Raw genomic sequence first — 22,169 nt, 5'->3', positions numbered from 1 at the left:
CAGGTTCCCAGCAAAATTAAGAGGAAGGTCCAGAGATTTCCCATATACCCTCTGCTCCCACCCATACCCAGCATCCTTCATAAAAAGATGACACGGTTTGGACACCTGTCCTGACGGCATCAGAACCAAAGGCTAGAACGTTGCCGCCTGTGAATCTAAATGCAAAAAATCCTAAGACGTTAGCAAATCAAGTCAAGTCGGGTATTTAAAGAACCAATTCCAGATGACCAAGAAGGGTTTATTCCAGGAATGCAGAATGTTACCATTTGGAAATCTGTGAAAGGAGGGACGGTGAGAGCATGCTGGGATGGGCACAGAGAGGGGTGTGTGCAATTCCAAGGCCTGGTTTCCTGAGCTCTCCCTGAGACGGGCCCTGGAGCCTGGCCTGAGGCTGAAGCCCAGCTGCCTCTCTCTGTGGCGCAGCCTTGGGAAAGTGGATTAACCTGTCCAGCTCTCAGTTTCCACTTCTGCAAAACACCCAAGTGAGGGTAACAATAGGACGTGCTGCATCAGTGCTGTGAGGGCTCAATGAGCTACTTCACCAGAAAGGCTTGGCCTTGCCTGGTCTATGGTCAACACACATGTTGCCATGAGAACAGGAGCCCAAGAGAGCAAGGAGCTGTTTTCTTCCCCAACTGGGTCTAGAACTGCTCCTGGCACTTCATAAGTACTCACTAAATATTTGTCGAAAGAGGGACTACAATGAAGAAAGCAGAGAGAAACCAGCAGCTGAAGCCTTAGGGATGCGGGGACCGTGCAGACCAAGCAGGTGGCTCCCGTGGCCAGCGGTCACATGGCTTGGCAGGCCGAGGCCAGGACCGGATAGATGATGGACAGGGCTGTAAATACCAACAGCAAAGAGGCCAGTAATGCTGGGCCATGCCAGGTCAGACGCCGGAGGGCAGCAGGGCACAGACGGCAGCCTCTGCCCACCTTCTGACCCAGGCACATACTATGTAGGGGAGCAGTCACCGGTCACATTGCCCAACCACCACACGGTGCCAAGGGGCCCACCAGGAGCCGGCGCCGGAGCTGCCTGACCACAGGCTTCCAAATAACAAAGCTGTGCCTGAGTGAACCTGGGTAGACAGAAAGGCCACAAGATGCAAGGGCCGGGACCCTCTGCCAACTTCTCCCTGGGCCTCCCCTTCAGGACTTTGCCCATCCAGCCCCCACCCCAACGGAAGCCTCAAAGCCCTTAGCACGAGGGCACTATCTGGAAGGCTGGGCCGACATGGGTGCCTTCTCCCCACAGTGGTCAGAGCACTCACCCCCACCTCAGGGGAGAGGAAGGAGAAAGCAAGGCCAGCCCCCTCGGGGCAGCTGCACCCAAGGAGCTCTCGCCCACATTGCGCCCACCCTGAGCTGTGTCTCAGGAGCGGCTGGCGGGAACTCCCCTTTTGTACCAATCCAATAGACCCAAGCGATCTTTGCATCCTCAATGGCCTCATGGGCATTCTAAGTTCTTGCTACCCAGTTGGTCCCCGGACCAGCAACAGCACCATTCCCCAGGAGCTTTCAGAGATGCAGTCTCAGGCCTCGGAGCCTCAGAGTCAACATCTGCACTTTGACAAAATCTCCAGTTCATCTAAGATGTTTTTTGGGCAGAGAGATGAGGCTGAACATATCCGGCCTTGTCATTCATCTCCTGTGACAACTCAGCCCTGTTCAGAGGGGTTAGCTGAGGCTGGGCCACACTATGTCACACAGCTGGTTAGAGGCAACATGCTCCCTGCTCGGGGCAGCTGGTTACAGGCAAGATGCTCCCTGCTCGGGGCTGGCCCCACCCCCAGCACCCGGGCCCTGAGACCGCGTTCGCCAGTTGCAGTTCCTCTGAAGGGTCCTGACACAGCCTCCAGCCCTCTTGAGACAGTCTCAGGCAGGCAGGAGGGCCTGGGGGCAGGCAGGACACTCAGTGGACAGAGCTGTGCACCCAGGCCGAGTCCAGCCCTGTGGACCATGCCTCAGTGATCACCCACCCAATGGGCAGGCATCAGGGTGCCAGCAGCAGGCCCCATGGAGACTCTCGGGAGAGTCCCTCCTGCTCTGCTGAACGAGTTTCCTTGTTCCATCTGGGTAAGGGTTCAAAGAGATCATTGGCCACCAAGGGCTGGACGGCTCCGGGGAGGCTCCCAGCTTGCTGCCAGCCCGGGCTGGGATGGGCAGTGCCAGCATGAAGCTGGCCACCTCCACCCCAGAGCCTTCTCCCCAGTGCACTGTCTTTTTGACAAATGTCTTGTCCAGAGGCGGGGGAGGAAATGCAGAGTGCTGCTTTCACAGTAGAGAGTGTGATGCCTCCTTCCAGGCCGCATCTGCACTGCAAGCTCTAAGCAGGGCAGGGGACCTCAGAGGCTGAGCAGCTGAGCACAAGGCTGGCCCTGAGCAGGAAAAGCCACTCCTCACTAGGGAGCCAGGCACCAGGGTGGCCTGGGTTGGTGGGGCCTGGCATGTCAGGAAGCCAGCTGCCCTGCCACCCTTGCTGGGTGCTGTAGGGGGAAGGTGGCAAGGGGGTCCCACTTGGTAAAAAGGCAGGTGTCCTTGGGGGTCAGGCTCCCCTCCTCCTGGCCAACCTCCGTGGCTCCTCCAGCTGTGAGCAGGCCCTGGAAGCTTGGGGGACACAGGGGCAGGGGGGCGCGCGGAGGACAGAAAATCACAAGGGAAACAGCAAAAGCTTACCATCCCCCCTGAGTCCCACCCCAGGACCATCTAAGAATCAATGTCTGCAACCAAGGGAGAAGTGCGGCAGGAGGAACGCAGGGATACCGTCCCTGACAGCGACTTTCAAAGGGGGAGTTGGAGGATTTGGTGAACATTTCTATGGGACGATGGTGAGGCTAAGAGGAAAGGGATGGAAAGCAGGCTCTGTTCTCTCTTGAAAGCAAATGGGAATCAAGAAACAATTAGAATTCTGAGATTAATTTGTTTTTTACAACGTTCACCTGAATGGCTCTGCCAGGTTGCCCTCACTCCTTCACTCAGGTGCCTCCCTCCCCCTGGGGCGTGCCTACCTTTCTCCAAATGGAAGCAGTGACTGTTACAGGCAGGACCCTCTTGTCTCTGTCTGTGGGCTCCGGGTGGAAGCTTCTGCCCTGTGATTCTCAGCAGGCTGGTGAGTGACAAGGAGGCCACCACGTGCCCATGGTACTCCAAGAAATGGGCCAGAACTAAAATCCCAGAGCATGTGTGTGTGTGGTAGCGGCTGGCCCCATTCCCCTGTGGAGAGTCAGGCCTTCCCAGGAATGACTGCATGGGTGAGATTCCCCCACTCACACCCCAAAGTTCCTAGGACCCCCAGAGGACTGATGGGTGTCTGCTGGTCAGACAAATGCACCAGGTGCTGCCTGCTCTGAGCTCTTACAGGGCCTCGGGGATTTTTGAGACAAGTGGCTCAGGACGTGGTCAGGTGGCAGCCTGATATTAGGGAGCCAGCTGGTGACTTGGGATAAGTCACACCCCACCCCACGTTTCTGTGCCCCAGGTCCCTCCATCTCTGAAAGGACACTGCTCGGCCAGGCGGCCTCCAGAGGGACTTCCAGCACCACTGGCTTGAAATGGGGTCCTACAGGGAGCCTGTGATTCCAGCGCAGCCTGGTGGCCCTGGGGACAGTGGCCTGTTTGCTCCCCATGCTATGGACGTCTCCCGTGCTTTCTGCATCCCTGTCTGGTTTGATGGCACGGCAGGCATGCTTTTGGATGCCCCACACATGGGGCATTCGCCGTCAGGGTCTGGAGGGTCAGTAGGCAGGATGCAGTCAGGCGACTGCGGAGCCGTCTTCCGGATCCCCGCCCCTCTCTCCCCCCTCCATGACTCATGCCTCTGACCCTGGCTTGCCTGCTGCGCCTGAGAAGGAGGAATCCTGCTGGGAATGTGGGAATGACCCTATTTACAACGCCGGGGCTCCCGGTGGCTATTGGCCTGGCCTGGCTCCTCCAGGGGAGCGAGGACTTCACGCCAGCTGGAAGCCAGGCTGTCTCTCTCCCTCAGCTTGGGCTTGGCTTCAGGGACTCAGGCTGACTGTGCTTGGAATGGCCTATCTGGCAAGGAGGAGTCAGCCCAAGGAAACCAGGGGAGAGGGCGAGCTTGTCTGCAGCGGACCAGGCCGGCTCCTTCCTGCTTGGAGCCCCCAGCATCACTGCCGGAGAGGCCACCCTGCAGAGCCGCTCCCTGTCCACCTGGCAACCCCCAGGCTCTCCAGGGCGGGCTCTGCCGGGGCTGAGGCCGCAGGGTCTGACCGGTCCCTCAGGATCTGCCCCACCCTCTTCCTCTCTGTGAGACCTTCCCATTTCCCCACGATGAGTGTCCTGGGAGCACTGCAAAGGGACCCCTCCCAACTTTCAGAGACAGCGAGGGCTGGCCAGCCACGAGCAGCCAGATGGCAGGAGAGCATCCCACCACTCCCAGTACCTGGGGCCTGCAAGTCCAGGAACCCCTTCAACCCGTGAGTCACAACTTCTCCAGATGCCACCAAATTCAGTCTCCAAATAAAACCCATGAGTGGAAGATGATGGAACACGAACCGCCCTGTGGGCCCCGTTTCCAGCTGGTGGAGCTGGAGGCCCCTCTGGGGGCCATCTGGCCAAGCAGTGTCTTTTCAGACACGGAGAGAACGGGGCCACAGGAAGGTGAGGAAGGGCCTGACATCCCAAGTCACCAAGTGGGTACAGAATCTCCCCCAGAACGCAAGTCAGCTAAGCCCTGGGCTGGAAATACCTTTTGTATCCACAGCACTGACACACTGGTCCAAACCAGGGGCGTGAACTTTACAAATGTCTTTTGACAGAACACATGACTATCTGAAGACACAGCCTTCTCAGTGGCAGCGGCAGTGGCAGCAGCGGCAACAGCAGCAGCAGCGAACGAAAATATGGACAGAAAGGCTGCCGGTGTAGGGCGCTCTGCCTGACGCAGGCACGTGCCTCACCTGGCTCACAGTTCATTTGGGGAGACAAGCAGCAGAACAAATCACTATCACAAAAATGTAATAATAAAAGTACAATAAAAGTACGTTCAGGTCTGCAACAATCTTGCTATGAAATATAAATATAGGTGATGACTGCAAATGTATTATTATAATACAGAGATTAAAAGGTCCATAATAAACATACAGGGAAGGTGACAGTTATATTTCTGAGGGTTTGGAGAGCTTGTCACAGAATTCGGGATTGCAGCCAGGTCTTCAAGGAGATCAGTCCCAGTTGAGAGGGGTGGAAGGGCCTCGTGGGCACAGGCAGAGATGGGAGGCACAGCCAGGAAGGTGGGGAGAGGGATCTGGAGGTAAAGACAGCATTGACTCTGGGGAGGAGGCAGGAATTGGTGGGACTCCCCAAGGCGACAAGGAGGCCAGGAAAGGTTTGGGGGGCCACAGACACCATCAGATCTCTCTGTCAGAGGTAGCTCTGGCTGGCAGGGGACAGATCCCGAGGTGGGGCCTGGGCAGGGCGGCTCCCCCAGTGGCCCAGAGGGAGGCCAGGACCACATGGAGACAGCAGCTGTGCAGGTGGCAAGGGGCCACCCACCAGACACGGTGACCCGCTGAGTGTGGGGGTGGCGAGGGGCCGCTCAGGGGCCCAGCTTGGGTGGCTGGGTGCATCCTGACCCAGAAGCTAGACTCAGATCTAGAGAGGAGTCATCTCGGGGGCAACAAGACCCGTGTCAGCCACGTGGAGCTGCTGGAGTCCTCAGGACACCCTGAAGGGCAGTTCACTCAGCAAAGGGACATGCTGGGAACCCCAGAAGAGGGTGGGGGCTTCAGAGGCAGATTCTCCAGACTGAGGCCAACTTTATTCTCCCTTTGGAGAGAGGAGGAATCGGCACAGAGGTTGAGATGCTTACTTTGCTAGGATTTGAACCCAGGCCTCTGGATTCCAAAGATGGGCTCAGATTCCTGGTCTACACCTCCGTCCATGGCAGAACTGGAGGAGGCAGATATTTAGGGGCAAGCGGAGGGAGAGGCTGGGAAGGAGGCATGTGGTAGGAGAGGCAAGGCCGGGGAGAACTGACACCAGGGGGTGTCAAGGGAGGGCTGGTGAGCACCACCCCCTGCTAGCAGGAGGACCGGGCGTCGGAAAGGTCACCAGGGTCCAGGACTTCAGAAGAGCAGGCTCAGCCGGGTGCAGGCTGCTGCGGAGGCCAGGGGGTCGGCGCTCCTTGGGAATGGTCTTCCACACATTTGGTGGGACAGCGAAAGTGCCAGAAGCTGCGAACAATGGCGGCCGGCGATCAGCGCTTCCTGAGTGCCGGGCCTCACACTGTATGTCTGGGATTCGGCTGAAGACTCTCAACCATCTCATGCAATCAGTGCGCCCGTGTTCCAGGTTCTGAGCCTCAGCACACGGAGGCTTTGAGAGGCAGGAAGCCACTCTGCTCAGAGAGCGGAGGAACAAAGCCCTGGGAATTAAGCCCAGGTGTCCAGGCTCCGGGGCCTGTTTTCAGAGTGGAGAGGCACAGGCTGTGCTTCTGGGGAGTGCGGGGCCTGGAAAGTGTGGCAGAATGATTCTGGGACTGTCTCCCTTGAACAATTTTTAACTGGGGGATATAAAACTGTTCTGAATAATTAAACGACGCTGACCATAAGCCATATCTGTAACTAGGGCCAGCTTTTAGTCCTTCAAATTAATCTTGAAAAAATAGGCCGTTTTTAAAATGCGAAACTGTGTACAAGAGTAACTCTACTTAAATGTTTTATTGGGCAGTCTTTTTTTCAAATGCCTCTGATAAAATAAGCTATTTTTGAAATTTTTTGCATCTATTCACCTATATTCAGAAGAATGCAAAAACCTAAGCAATGGGAAGAATCCTCCTATAATTCAATGTCAGGTCCCACAAATCCCTGGGAACTCAGATTTCAGCTGAAGGTGTGGCAGAGGTGCTTTTAGGCCTGCAGAGTTGGAGTTTCTGGCGGAGCAGTTGGGGGCGTGGTTAACCAGACCATTCTGCAACAGGGACAGGCCTTTTGCTTCCCAAGCTCTGGACTCAGTTACTTTTAGCCCATTTCAGATTCTCAAACTTCTGCACCACATGAATAAAACTGATCTCTGTTGAGAAACACATCATATTAAGAAATCAACTAGCACACACTAAGTGTTGAAGACTTTGCCTCAGTTAAGGTAAAATCAGCTAGTAGAGGCCTGTGGTGGTGATTGAAAAAAACATATTAGAAGGCCGGGTGCGGCGGCTCACACCTGTAATCCTAGCACTTTGGGAGGCTGAGGCAGGCAGATTCCCTGATTTCAGGAATTCAAGACCAGCCTGGGCAACATGGTGAAATCCCGTCTCTACTAAAATACAAAAAATTAGCCAGGCGTGGTGGTGGTCGCCTGTAGTCCTAGCTACTCGGGGGGCTGAGGCAGGAGAATTGCTTGAATCTGGGAGGCGGAGGTTGCAGTGAGCCGAGATCACGCCACTGCACTCCAGCCTGGGCGACAGAGCAAGATTCCATCTCAAACAAAACAAACAAAAAACCATATTAGAGGGAAAAAGTAAATTTCAGGGGCAGGACAGGATGAGTGAACAGCCCAGGCTGGACAGGCGACTGGGGAAGGTCCTGGCTGGTGATCGGCGGAGCACCTGTGTATCTTCTCCTCACGGGTAACACGTGGTGCAGCGCACATGCACCCAGGCCAGGGCCCCCTCCTCGTGCCGCCTCCGCATTTCCACCTGGACCTCTGTTTCTCTCTGTCCTGAGGCTTGCGGGCTCTCAGGTGTCTGCGTTCCGCGGTGAGGTGCCCGCTGAGTCCTGGGGAAGGACTCACCCTTCCGGTGGTTGCCTGGCTCTGCCCATGTACAGTCAGGGTCCCGAGGGCAGGTGGGAGTGGCTGCTGCAGGCGGGTTCCAGTCCACACACCGGCACATAACAGAGAACACAGAACCCGCATGGCTCAGCAGCAAGCACATGCTGAAGAGGAAGGGATAAGTGGTCAGCGGCTCCGTGAACGAACTCCAAGGCTAAATTTCAGCGGTCCCGCCTTGCGCAGGTGCACAAATACAGCTTGTCCTACATAGCCCAATCCTCCCACACGCAGTGGCTGCTCATTCACACAGAAAGACATCCCTGCGGACTCCGCAGACCCAGCGCTTGGGTCTCTAGGGGCAAACAGAGGAAGGCAGTGAGGCAGCAGAGACACAGAGAATAGCGGGGTTTTTGGACTCAAGCCTGGAAAATGTGCACGCCTCTGCCTTCCCAGCTTCTAGCTCCCAGAGTGAGGGTGCTGTCAGCCAGCCAAGGATGACCCTCGAACCTTCTCGCTTTCTTGTCTCAAGGCCCCCACCTGCCTTTCAGGACCTCGGCCTCCTCCTGGGGTAAACCGTCCCCCTGTTCACATGCCTCCTAGATCTGCCAGGGGAAGGACGTTTGCCAGACCCTCTCACCCTCCAGCTCCCCCTACACTGGAACACAGACACCTGGGAGCCCGCAGGCCTCAGGACAGCACACAGAGACACAGAAGTCCAGGCCGAAATGCAGACCAGCACAAGGAATAGGCCATGCCGGCCAAGCCCCAGGTTCCTTTTGAGGAGACACACAGGTGCTCGGCCAGTCATCAGCCATGACCAGTGATATCCCCACTGGGCACAGTGAGGGCGCTGGGCCCGAAGGCCCTTGACAAGCACAGCTCTGCTGTCCACTGAGAGAGGTTTACCAGGAGTCCGAATGCTCCCGATAGGGTCAAGGTGGCCTCACTGATCTAAGAGCACCTGGAGCTGGGGACGGCTCTGGAAAACGTGTTCGAGATCTCCTGCATCAGACTCTAACAAAAGGCTGCAATTCCTGACATTTCATTTTTGAGATCAGACTGCGAATGTCATGATCCACAATCTAACTGACGTCCTCCGTCTAAAAGTGGTGAGTGAACTGCAGAACTGAGAGCTGGACCACGCCGAACCTCGGGGGATCCGAGAACAGGAGTGAAAGTGCACGGATTCTTATCAGCCCACAAATAGCTGGCAAGGTCCCGGGGTGCAGGTGAGACTACACCGTGGCATCTGAGAACTTTAAGGAGTCGAGTGTCTCAGTGCTGTTTGTGATGACGGTGGGCAGAACGATTTCAATCTGGGAAGGGCAGACCCTGGGAGAACAGATCCCTCAGAGCCTTCTCAGGCTGTCTTTGATGCGAGAGCTTAGAGACTAATCCTCCTGCCCCAGAAGACTCGCAGCCTCAAGGGTCAAGTAAAGAGATACAGAAATATAGTCGTGATTACTCAATTTTTAAAAATTCAGCATTCCTGCAATAAAACCCCGTTTATAAACTGTAGCATGCTCCAACAAGTCTTATGGCATTTGATTTTATTTTCAATGTGTTTTTGAATATTCTATATTTTCCTAAACAGTGAATTTTTTTCCAGAACTAGAAAATGACATGAATGAGAGTTGGCCACACATGCACACACATTTCTGGTCATACCTCTGGAACAAAAACCCTAAGTGGGGAAGGATCACCTGGATCGTGTGGCTTTAGAATGCGTTCCCTCTTTTTTACAAGGCTTGTGCAATCACGGGCTCTCAGTGGCCATCTCCTAAGTGAGGATCTGATGGGGAGGTGCCGGACTTTCACCCAGGCTCTGGAGGGTGCCTGCCCTGCGCAGGCCAGGGTGTGATCTCACTGTGCCGGTCCTGCACAGAGCAGCGGTCAGCGTCTGTGGGGATACAGGCTGGAGTGGCCACAAGCATGGCAGGTGGCCTGGCTGACCCCAGCCCAGCAGGCTCCTGGCTGTGTGGCATCCCTGGTGTTGTCACCTCCCTGGCCATGTGCAGAGGCCAATGCAGGCCTTTGCTCCAGATGCTCCACTGCCCCAGGTGAACCTTGCTCTCCAGGGATGTCTTTAAAAACGCATCCTCCACGCAGCTGTCCTTGAAAACTAAGCCCTGGGAGCAGGCTCCCCCTGGCCCATTTGCACTCCCTGGCACCTCTGTGAAGGCACAGGCCAGGCTGGGCAGCCTCCACCCAGGCAGCTCTTCTCTCCAGCCAGCCGGGCACCCTCGCCCACATGTGGGTTCTTACACTTATATATCATCCTTGGCAATCCATTTCTCATCTATAAAATGGGCTGGTACTACCTGCCCTGCAAGTGGGAGAACACGTAGCAGGTGCTCACTTAATATTAAGAAATCTGTAATGAACGCACTGAGTATCAGAGCATCAGAGCAGTCATTTACAAATGCGGCCACCAGCCTGTGAGGGGTGGAATCCTACTCCATGTTACGACTGCAATGGGGCCGTAGAGGACTATTCACTGCAGCTTAGATAACTCAGGTAACCATGAAGGAATAAATACAAATATAATTTTCTTTGAGATGAGACAACTCCACAACAAATATCTATCATGCGCAAAGTGAGCACGGAGCTCTGCTCTGGACCCAAGAAACACAGGGATGGGTGGGGGACAGTTTGGGCTCTGGAAGAGCAGGCTGGCAGTGGCTTTAGGGTCTTTGATATTTATATACCTGGTGTACACATATTTATACACACCCACCATCTACAGTCTATGTACATATGGTACACACGTCTATGTGTATATATATGTGTGTATATATAAATATATGTACCATATATACATGCAGATACACATATACACACACTGCTTCTCTAAGGAGGGCCACCCTTGTCCCAAGTTTGCCCGAGTCATGATTTACTGAATTCATGGTTTGAGGGTGGAGATTTTACACTCACATTGTTCCTACCCAGTCCACGATTCAGAATTCAGTGTAATTCGGGGAACTGAATGACAGTCCAATCAAACCTGGCTCTTCTTTTGGGCTGGACTTCTAAGATTGCCTCCAGGAGTCCTCTGTGGGATCCAGGGCTCCAGGGATGGCCACTTCCTGCCCTATGATGCCTGCTGCCACCCTGGGAATATGTGACCAGGACAGACCCAAGGATGACACTGGAATTTTTTTAAGAGAACATTTACAACCATTTGCGTGTCAAAGAACATCTCCAGTCTCCTCCTCTCTGCTAGAATCAGCCTGGACAGTCATTGGTGGGAATCTCATATGCACGTGTGACATGCATAGCTGTGTATTTTTCCAAATATTCACATTTACTTCTTCATGAGTTGCAACAATGTGCCTGAGTTTGAAAGCCAGAAATGACTGATTTTGGTTGAAATATGGCAGAGCTGAGATCTAGGGATCCTGAACAGGACTTCGCCGTTATTATGCAAGCTGCATAGTGAACTGAAGTCTCCAAATGCTTGCTACAATATTTCTGACTAAATCAGGGGCTACGACTTCTTACACTCCTTACGTGGGAATCATCCTTCCCTTAAATAGCCATTTTTAATGCATGTAATTACCACTTAAACTTCATCTCAACATCCTTGAGTAATTTCTTTTTCTAATACAGACCCCATGAATATACAGAGTGGTGTCAAAGTCGATGTTTATAAGGGAATCCAGCCATCTACTTTCAATCCTTGGTCCAGAAATCCACCTCCCTCCCAGGTTGTCTTTAATCAAGCTTTGTCAATAAATAGATGTGATGCAGATGTTCTGTGCAGTTTTAAAGAATTCAGGTTGAATCTGCTTTAAAACAAAGCATGGCCCTGCAATCAAACAAGAAGGATGAAAGTGAGTAGAGGGAAGAACACTTCAACAAAATCTGAAATGGAGACAGGACTCTGAAAACAGGGCAGAAGACCTTGAGCCAAAGATAAGAATTCAAATAATGCTTAGGCAAAGTGCAAAATGGTTACATCTCTCAACATCCTAACATTTGAGTTACTTTAAAGAAATCTGGCATACAGAGCCACATTTAGTAAATAACAAATGAAGCTATGGTTACACCTTGGGAACATTTTGTGATTTGTAAAAAACTTGAGTGAAAAGTGTCTTTCGGAACTGAGCTCCTCTCACATGAATTTTAAATGGCCCACTCATTTCACACGCAAAGTCTGCCTGCATAAGGCTTTCAGGAGAACATGAGAGGCGGCCGTGGGTTATGAGATGGTTTTCCTGCTCATGTCAGTGCTGTGTCAGGCAGAACAAGTTAGGCTTCACGCTGCAACAAAGAAACCCCTGAATCTCAGGAGGTTCATGCAGCAGTCATTTGCTTCTTGCTCATTCAGGTTGGCAGGGACTCTGCTCCACGCAGTCACGAAGGGACTCAGGCTGGTAGAGCCTCCACGGTCTTGAGAACCTGCGGCCTCTTCAGGCACTTGGGGCAGCAGAAGAGACCTGACGTCCTGCACACAGCTTCTTCTGAACTTTAGCCTGGAAGCTGCGCCGAGGCTTCCTCCCAAAGCTCATTGGCTGGAACTAGTCCTATGGCCCTGCCTAACCACAGGGGCTCTGAGGAGTGTGAAGGGAGAGAGTCGACTTTCCAGAGGACCACCAAGTCTGCCTCCAGTGCCAAAGCAAGGGTTTTAAAACAAAGGATTGTCTAAAACAAACAAAAAAGTAATTTGTAGATGGCATTTGAGAAACTGATATTTTAATTGCATTACTTTCAGCCGAATGCCAGGATTTGATTCCTAAACATGCCCAGGGCACCAGAATCTGGCCGGAAGAGTGTAAGTCTCATGGGGAAAGAGACAGAGAGAGCGAGATACTGAATGAGCCCATGAAAAAGCTTAACTGACCTACATCAACAGAGACACAGGATTAAATTGATAATGAGGGAGTCGTACTCATTCAGTTACCTTCATGTTTTATTAAGATGATGTGGTGGGGTGGAAGAGAGGAAATGAGGGTTATTACCAGGCGCCCCTCTGTGTCCTCTTCCTCCTCTAAGGGGTGGGACACCGAGATGGTGTTGGCGGTGTTGCTGGTGTGCACGCTCCACTGGGCATGAGTACCCTTAGGAGCTCAAATGATAGAGTCAGCACCAGAGTCTCTGCTTCATGGTCCAAGACCTTGGTGAAGGTTCATTTCCTGAACTTGAAAAAACAGCTCCAAGACGTATGAGTGGATTCGCCTTTCCCCAAAGTCCTCTTGTGGCATCTCTGTCCTGGGTGGTTACAAATGATTCAAGCATGTTCTTAGCCGTTGCTAATGTGCTCACTCCCGCCAACGTTTCGTGGGCTGTCTTGACCAAACACTGCCCCCTCTTCCTCTTCGCTCTGTTTGGTAGCAGAAGGTCTGGCAATGGCAGCATCATTCAGAATCTCCTCTGGTGGGAAGAGTCTCTTGTTACTGGAAATCTGTGGTGAGAACAGAGCCCCCACTGCCCAAACACATGGCCCTTCCAACGTTGCACCCCCACCTGCCCTCCGTCTCCACCCTTCGCTCCACTCAACCAGTGGGTGGCTCCCAGAATCACTCACCGAGATAAGCCCTGGAGCCTCAAACCTCCCATGTCCCCGGGGCTCCAGACAATAGCCCAGAAGTGCACTTCCTTAGATTTGGGGTGAGGTGAGCTCGCGTTGGGGGAGGGAATACCACGTACACATGGGCTCATCTTTAAGGCACTAACAACCCTTACGGCATCTTCTGAGAGGAAATTCAAATTCTCCCTCATACTGTGTACGAGGGACCAGAGAAGTTTCATAAATGAAACTTTTAGCAAAACAAAAGGATGCAGAAAGAAACCACTTTTTCCCCAAACAGTCTACCCTCAGTTGTGGGTATCTGAACTGAGTAGAAAACATAATTAACACTAAGAAGAGCTCTGCCCTGGGGTTTTTTGTGCTTCAGAAGATAATGTCCTTTCCCTGCAGCCTGGGACTCAGAGCCCAGTAGAGGGTCAGGCAGTCATCGTGGGAGCTGTTCTGTTGTTTGTGGAACAAAGTTCACGGTGCATTTTATATCTTAGTGAGAAAATCATCAGTAATGTGATTTTTTTTTTTTTTTTTTGAGATGGAGTCTCACTCTGTCACCCAGGCTGGAGTGCAATGGCGCAATCTCGGCTCACTGCAACCTCCGCCTCCCAGGGTCAAGAGATTCTCCTGCCTTAGTCTCCTGAGTAGCTGGGATTACAGGCATCTGCCACCATGCCCAGATAATTTTTGTATTTTTAGTAGAGATAGGTTTTCACCATGTTGTCTAGGCCTCAGTACAGCCTCTGGGCCTTCTCTGGGGGTGCAGACTGGAGCTGGTGAGCTCCAGGCCCCAAACATCTCAAAGTGCTAGGATTACAGGTGTGAGCCACCACGCCTAACCAGTAATGTGATTTTAAAACTAAGATTACAAATATACTTTAAAATGTATAAAACCCATTGGTTCTCTTTAAGATGTGATCCTGATAAGCCTCCCAGTCATACTCCCTTCATCTCCCCAGGGCTAGCCAAAGCATTTATAATGTGGCTTGCAGGACTCTTGGGGCTCCTGATGGTGAATTTGTACCATCACTCTCAATGGCACCTGGAATCTCTCCTGCTCTGCTCACAGGCACCAAACACCCACAAGACACTGGTAAGGTGCAGTGTCTAGGACCAGACATCTTCTGTGTGCTATGGCTGACGCAGTAGACATCAAGGACAGTAGATAGCTAGCAAGAAATAGCAGACTCATCAGTGTACATTTCTGGGCTGATTCTTTCCTTGGTCAAATGTGCACTGTAAAGCCACAAAAGGCCAGTTTTTTCATTTTCCACCACTTTGCCTGGACTAAATAAAGCAAGCTGAGTCAGGCAGCATGACGGCTTTGGCCAGGTACTGTGTGGCACTGAAGGAGGAGAGAGGGAAGACTGACCACCATCCAGGGGAGCCAGGCCCTCCAGCCTGCAAACGAGGCAGGGTGGGAATCAGGGTTCCACTCAGAAGACCCGGCCATGGGGACGCTGAGAGGGAGGGGGCACCTCATGCTCACAGTGGTGCAGCCTCCCTGCATCTGTACAATCTGGGAGGGCACTGAGGGCTGAGAGGCATGAGAAGGTGCAGAAGCTCCTAACGGACCAGGGCTGACCCCCACCCGCTCCAGGCTTCTCAGGAGAAATGTGTCTCCACGAGCGCGTGGACGTTCTCTTCCATGGGGGGATGCTCCACTGATGCCCCTGGCCTGCTATGCCCCTTACCCACACCACTCAGGGGAGCTGGAGTGACCTGTGGACTGGTGGGTTTGGGAAGAGTCAACTGGGTGTGCGCAGCTCAGCCCTGGAATCTTCCTCTGGCAGCAGTGAGCCGGCCCCAGGGAGCAGGCACTTTCCGGCCATGCTTCCGGAAGGCTCCCTGTGCTCCTGACCTGGGGGAGGCCTGCGAGGTATCTTTTGCCAGCACTGGGGGCTGGGTCTGCTGGACCGTGGGACAGCAGCAGCTGGACCCTTCATCTGAGCCCTTCTCCATGATAGAGCTATGTTCCATGGGCCTCGCCTCTGCTGCCTGCCCCAGCCCCCTGGCAGGTGTGAAGGTGCCGTTCTCACCTCGCCAGCCCAGTCCGGTGGCCTGCGGGTGGCAACCACGCCTAGAATCTTGTTCTGGGGCTTAAACCTGTACTTCTATGGCATGGCCAGGCAGGGGAGGGGAAGAAGCCCTACACGGAGAAGAGCCCCAGATTCAGAACATGCCCATGGCATGAAGCCACTCGCATGGGAAGCGGCCCTCCGGCCTCACCTGTGCCACTTGCTGTCTGGGGACCTTGGCCTGGTCTTGGCCTCACTGGGACCTCACTTCTCCAGGTGAAGGTGGGAAGCCCTGACTCAGAGTCTTGCAATCCCAGGCCCAGGAGCCTTGGGATCCCTGGGGCAGACCTGGCAGCCCACTGGCACTTCAGCCCAGGCACAACTGGCAGCCAACGACCCCATCTTAAAGAACTGGCTTGTAAGTGCCGGCCCCATTGTTTCCCAGAAGATGTTCAGCTGAGTAGGCACTCGGGGTGCCTTCTGTGGAGGGGCTGAACTTTGAGGACAGATTTCCGAAGGGAGGAAGGCTGGAAGAATTCGGATTAACCCTAGGGGAATTTGGATTAACCCTAGGGGAATTCAGATTAACCCCAGGGGAAAGGCCAATCACGTTTAATGCAGAGGAGAAGGAAGGACGGAAACCACAGCGCGGCTCACAACTCCGGCTTCACCCAGCGACTCTGATCGGCCATGAATTACTGAAGCCTTGCAGATGCAGAAGGAGAGAAAAGCCACAGTTATGTGCATCTTACAGCTGGGAAACCAGCAACAACATAACCCTGTCAGCTTTTCATTCCTAAAAACCGCCTCCCTCTCCGCAAGGCATGGAATCAACATGGTCTTCCCCAGGGTCCTCTCAGGATCCTTGGAGCTGGGAATTCTTCTTACTCAACTCCCTCTGTGTGCTCGGAGCCCCTTCCTGGCCAGGCTTCTAGAAAATTCTTCTGCTCAAATGCTAAATGTTTTCCCTGATCTGTCTTCAAAATCCCCATCCTTCTCCTTCTATTGGAATTAAAGGATAGGGAGTGATAAGGCTGGGCTTGGGCCATCTCCGCCTCGCTCTGCAGCTCTGGCATCTCCCGTCCCTTCTCCCCTCACTTTCTGTTTTTTTCTTTCCTTATTTTTCCTGTTTAATGTCAAGCGAGCCAGCTCAGCTCCTCAGAGACGACCAGCTACAGCAGCAAGCTGAGTGGATTTTAAATCAGCAGAGAATTTTTAAAATGAGCAATGTGGTGAACGGAGCCCATCTGCAGCCCTGTGGGGCCCTGGCTGGTTCCCACGGTGTTCGTGGATCCTGCATGTCTCCACGAGGATAAACAGTCCACGAGGGGTGACTGCCTGGGAGGAGGAACCGCCATCAGCCCAATCCTGGTAATAAAACAAGAGTCACATAAACACCGCGGCTGTCCTCCAAGGAACTTCGAGCACTACCCAAGTAAATAAAAAAGCAGAAAATGGAAGTTCAGAAACGCAAAGGCCCTGCTCAGGTTTCTAGAAGAATTCACAGAAAAACAGAACCTGGAGGAGAAGGAATCACAGAAGAAACATTCATGTCCATCTCACCCCCAAACTGGAGGGAATGATGTCAAGAGCTGCCCTCAAATCAGGAAGGGCTCAGACATCTGCACCCTGGACCACGCCTCCCTGACCCACATCCATCCAGGGGGCACACCTGGACCACGGTCATCTGCCCCTCAGCTCTGACTGCCCCAGCTTCCAGCAGAGCAACCCAGAAAGCATCCTTTGACTTTCTTGAAAGAAGCTTTGATCATGGAGGACTTTTAAAATCAAGATATCACTTCCCAGGACTCCAAGCAGATAGGCTCCCAGGAAGTTCCCTCATCATAGGACAAAAGGAATATGTAAGTTACAAACGCATTTGCTCCTTTCAAGAAGGAGTTTTCCCCATGAATTTAAGTGTTTTTACAGATCATTAACTCCTGGTCTGGAAGGCAGGGCACCAAGGCAAGCTAAGCTGGAGTGTGAGTCGGTGCTGCCTCGGAGGCCAATCGGAGTCAAGGTGAAGAGGCTCAAATGATCCTAACATGAGTCAATGTTACCCCAAATTAAATTTACACATGCTTCTCCAGAGCTGTCTGTTTTGTAAGGCAGGGCACCCTGGCACAGCACAGGACACAAGGCGTTTGCATTTCTGTCCAGGCTGCAGTCTAAAAGTGGAAAAAAGTACTGATCTGTTTTCCAGCCACCACCCTATTGAATGGTCTCAGAGGTTTTGGGTCCAGTTAACACAGGTAGGCACTGGATGGGCTGGAAAGAGGCCAGGGACTCCCACGCTCTCGGGAAGCACAGGACAGTGCACTGTGCAGACAGCAGACCCTCAGGCTCAGGAGACCTGGGCTGCTGCTGGGAGAGGAGGGAAAAGAGCCCCCCAGGGAAAAGAAGGCAAGTGGGGCTTGGTGTATGAACAGGGACCTGGGAGCCAGAGGCCCAGGGTTAAATCTGACTTGCCATGTGCCCCTAAACAAGACCGTAAGAGAGACACGGAGACACAGATAGAGAGAGAGAGAGACAGAAACAGAGTCAGGCAGACAGACAGGGACACAGAGACAGACACACAGAGAGACACAGTCAGACAGAGGAAGAGAGACAGATGGAGGGAGAGACAGGAAGAGAAAAACCAGGCAGTCCCTTCACGGAGTGGCTGTGATGACCACAGGCTCTCATGGATGGAAAACGAGGCACAGAGCAGGGGGCACCTTCTCCTCCCTCAAGCCCTCGTCACGTCCAGCGTTCCCATCTGAAGGCCAAGTGGCTCTCATGGATGGAAACCCAGGCACAGAGCAGGGGGCACCTTCTCCTCCCTCAAGCCCTCATCATGTCCAGCGTTCCCATCTAAAGGCCAAGTGGCTCCTCCGGATAACATTTCCTTATGTAGGGATTTATAGATGCAGTGTTCCTGCTGGGACTTGGGCTGTGCAGGACTGCAGATGTGAGAGACGCTCAAGAGGGGCCGAGATGGGGATGCAGACAGCTCAGACCCAGGACACCAGCCCAGCCCAGCCAGAACTAATGCTGGCACTAATACTAACACTAATGCTAATAAACACTAACTAATGCTAATAAATACTAACACTGACACTAATACTAATAAATTCTAACGCTAATACTAATAAATACTAACACCAACACTAATACTATCAAATACTAACACCAACATGAATACTAACACACTAATAGATACACTAATACTCACACTAACACTAATACTAATACTGACACTAACACCAATACTAATAAATACTGACACTAACACTAATACTAACACTGACACTAATGCTAATATTAACACCAACACTAACACTAATACTAATAAATACTAACACTAACATTAATACTAATGCTAACACTAATAAATACTAACACTAATACTGACACTAACACTAATACTAATACTGACACTAACACTAATACTAATACTGACACTAACACTAATACTAACAAATACTAACACCAACATTAATACTAACACACTAATAGATACACTAATACTCACACTAACACTAATACTAATAAATACCGACGCTAATACTAACACTAACACTAACACTGACACTAATAAATAGTAACTAATACTAATAAATACTAACACTAACACTAACACGCTAATAAATATTACCAACACTAACACTAATAAATACTAACACTAACATTAATACTAATGCTAACACGAATAAATACTAACACTAATACTGACACTAACACTAATAATAAATACCAACACTAACACTAAATACTAGTACTAACACTAATACCAATAAATACTAACACTAATACTAATAAATACTAACACTAATACTAATACTAACAGTAACACTAATACTAACAGTAACACTAATACTAATAAATACTAATACTAACACTAATACCAATAAATACTAACACTAATACTAACAAATACTAACACGAACACTAATACTAACAGTAACACCAATACCAATAAATACTAACACTAACACCAATACCAATAAATACTAACACTAACACTAACACACTAATACTAATGCTAGCACGAGTATAAATAAATACTAACACTAATATCAAAACTAACACCAACACTAATACTAACACTAACACTCACACTAAATAACGCCCTACAATGTTGGCAGCCCAGAGCCCCGTGAAGGTCCCTCTCTGCCTGCAGGGCAAGCACTCTCCATAGGGAATTCATTCCTCCTGGGTTTTGAACCATGCCCCAGCTGGCAGTCTTAGCAGATCCTCCACATAAACTATCTCTGCCTCTCCCTCTGTGCAGAATGCTTTCTGCACCTCTGAGTGCTGGTCAGTGCTGCCTCCTCTAGGAAGCCCTCCCTGACCACACCACACCAGGACAGCCAATCATGCCCTTCTGCAGGTCCAGGGAACTTCCCACAGGTACTGCCTGTGTGGGGCAAGGTCTGGCAGGGCTGTCCATGTCCACAACTCAACAGCTGGTGCTTGACCCAGCTGGTGCAGGATGGCCAGGGGATCCTGCTAACCACTAACTTGACACTAGATCCCTGGTTTCTGGGCAAGTGATTTGCAGCACATGCCTTCCTAGCTGGGCATGTCAGAATAGGGGGTGGGTAGTGGGGCAGAGCAAGGAAGGGGCATTTTAGGAAACTCCACGAGTGACCCTAAGGAGTGGCGAGTATGGCCTAGTGGCCAGGTAGTCCCGGCTGCAGGGAGGTGTGCATTTGCTGGACAGGATGACCACATGACCCAACATGTAGAATGAGAAGCTTTGGGAGTGAAAGGGGCACTATCAATAATCACGACTGGAGAACCAGAGGAAACCAGAACAGTCGTGGGCTGACAGGGAGGGACTGTCACCTTTTCAAGAGGCCATCCACTTCTGATGTTCTATCCCCACCCCCACTCAGCCCAGCAGAGCCCTGATTATTGGTCTCATCAAGAAGGTACTGACTCCAAGCCTCTCTAAGACACATGGGTCTAGGTAAGGCAAGGTCAGAGCCCCACCAGGAGGGGCTCACAGTCTCAGAGGGGACAGAGCCAGGAAGGCTGTGTGTCCGCCCAGGACGGCCGAGACAACCTCAGTCAGCTTGCCTTTTGTGCTCGCTGGATTCTTCTCTGTATAAAGCATACATGCGACATGATATTATACAATTAGAATTTTTTTAAACTATGGTCTCACTTTTCATCCTTGGGTGTTTGAGCCCTTCTGCACGATTACATGCCCTCATTGGTATGTTTAATTATCTGAGTTCTTACTGCAGGCTCCAACATTAACATTTAAAGAAACATTAGAGGAAAGTCAGCTCCTGAAGGTGGAGGACTATAAAGAGAGAACACACTGAGTTTCCAGCTGAAAGCACGGACCCCCCACTGCTGGGACAGCCTCCTCTCCTCTCCACTCAATTTGTCCCCATGGTCACAGACAGTTATTAGAGCCTGTGTTTCAGAATTAAATCTGTGCATTGCTATTGTTCTCAGAGAAAGGTTTGTGTTCTGCGTTACCTCCTGGAGGAATAAACTCCAGGTTAACATGAGGAGCACAACTTCACTGCAGAAAAAGATCAACAGGGGCTGCTACCTACACCATGCCAGAGCCCTACAGCGAGTGGTGAGAGGTGACCCTTGTCACAGGCTGGCCTCTGACAATCACCAGGACCTGGGATGCCGAACGGGTCTGCAGATTCCCATGGCCTTAATAAGCTCTGGAGGCCATGCTGCACTAGGATGAGGAGCCGACATCTTCTTTTTCTCATCACGCTCTGGTGTTTATACTCTCTGGTGGCCATTTCACTCTAGATTAGAAAATTGTAGGAAAAAGTAAAGTGTAACAATAACTGTAAAAGGCAAGAGTGGGCTGCCTGCAAGCCAGACCCAGATAAGTGAGCTTTGGGGTGGCTGATGTCCTGGGCCCCCACTGGTGGCACAGGGATCCAGGGGTTAACTATTGAATTGCTGGTGCGTGGACAGGGAGGGGTACAGCAGGGGAGAGGGCACCATGAGAGCTGTTTACCAACTAACAGAGAACATCAGCCTTTAACGACCTCCTGGGCTGTTCTTGAGTAGACCTGCACAAAACCAGTCTCCAGGTCATTCCTTTTTGGAATTATGCTCTGCATAATCCACCGTCTTCATGGCCATTGTCTCCTTTACCCTGTACCTGAATAGGACAAACATCAGGGTTGTTCCTGAGCTCTCCACAGTTCCATTTCATTGCGTTTTCTGCCTGGCCCCCAGTGCACCCAGTAATTGGAATATTAAAGTTCTGGATTACAGTCCCTGGCAGCACAAAACCTCTCTCCTCACTTTTCTTTTTCATAAGTTTCTTGGACGTGTTTGCTCTCTTAGTCTTCCAGGTGCACCTGAAAATAATTTTATTGAATTAAACATTTCATTAAATATAAATTGTAAAAGAAATGATATGTTCACAGTAGTATGTATTTCCAAACAGAGTCCTAATAAATAGAGCTCCTCATTCAAAAAATATTCTATTGGACTCTCTAGCTAAGAGATTTTTCTTCATAAAAGTCCTCCATATTTCTCACTAAACATATATAAGGATCTCATAAGCATAAATATTTTTGTTTGTGTGAATGACATCTTTTTGTTTCATTATGTGATTGAATTGCTTATTGCTGGTGTGTGTGAGAATGCTTGTGAAAAATTATCTTCACTTAGCAATTGCCTTCAGTCTAAATTGTTTCATTTGTTCTAAAGATTTTCAAATGATTTCTTTTTTTGATATGGGGTAGACAGCAAGGTTCTTAGTAGACAACTGTATCATCTACAAATGTTAATATTTTTATCTTCTGCTTGCCAATAGCCCTATGTCTATTTCTTTTTCATGATCCATATAGAATCATTTTTTAAAGTTTGAGACAATGTTACAAAACAGTATACTGGCGAGAGACCTGCTGACTTTTATACAA

The 22,169-nt window shown here is 51.1% G+C and overlaps 1 protein-coding gene across 2 annotated transcripts in view; it reads right to left on the bottom strand.

Annotated features, from left to right (window-relative positions):
• Positions 1-22,169, bottom strand: part of TWIST2 (twist family bHLH transcription factor 2) — a 66,873-nt gene that overhangs the window by 13,887 nt on the left and 30,817 nt on the right. Inside the window, exon 2 of one of the 2 annotated variants that reach the window (XM_034955498.4) lies at positions 9,296-13,104. The exons of the other annotated variant lie outside the window; for it this stretch is intronic. The gene's annotated coding sequence lies outside the window, so the exon portion shown is untranslated. Of the gene's footprint in view, positions 1-9,295; positions 13,105-22,169 lie in introns of those variants that run through there. 2 annotated transcript variants of the gene reach the window in all.

Source organism: Pan paniscus, chromosome 13 (assembly GCF_029289425.2).
Source record: "Pan paniscus chromosome 13, NHGRI_mPanPan1-v2.0_pri, whole genome shotgun sequence".
Classification (NCBI taxonomy): Eukaryota; Metazoa; Chordata; class Mammalia; order Primates; family Hominidae; genus Pan; species Pan paniscus.
The sequence above is the reverse complement of the archived record's forward strand: the minus strand, read 5'-3'. Positions and strand labels throughout refer to the sequence as shown.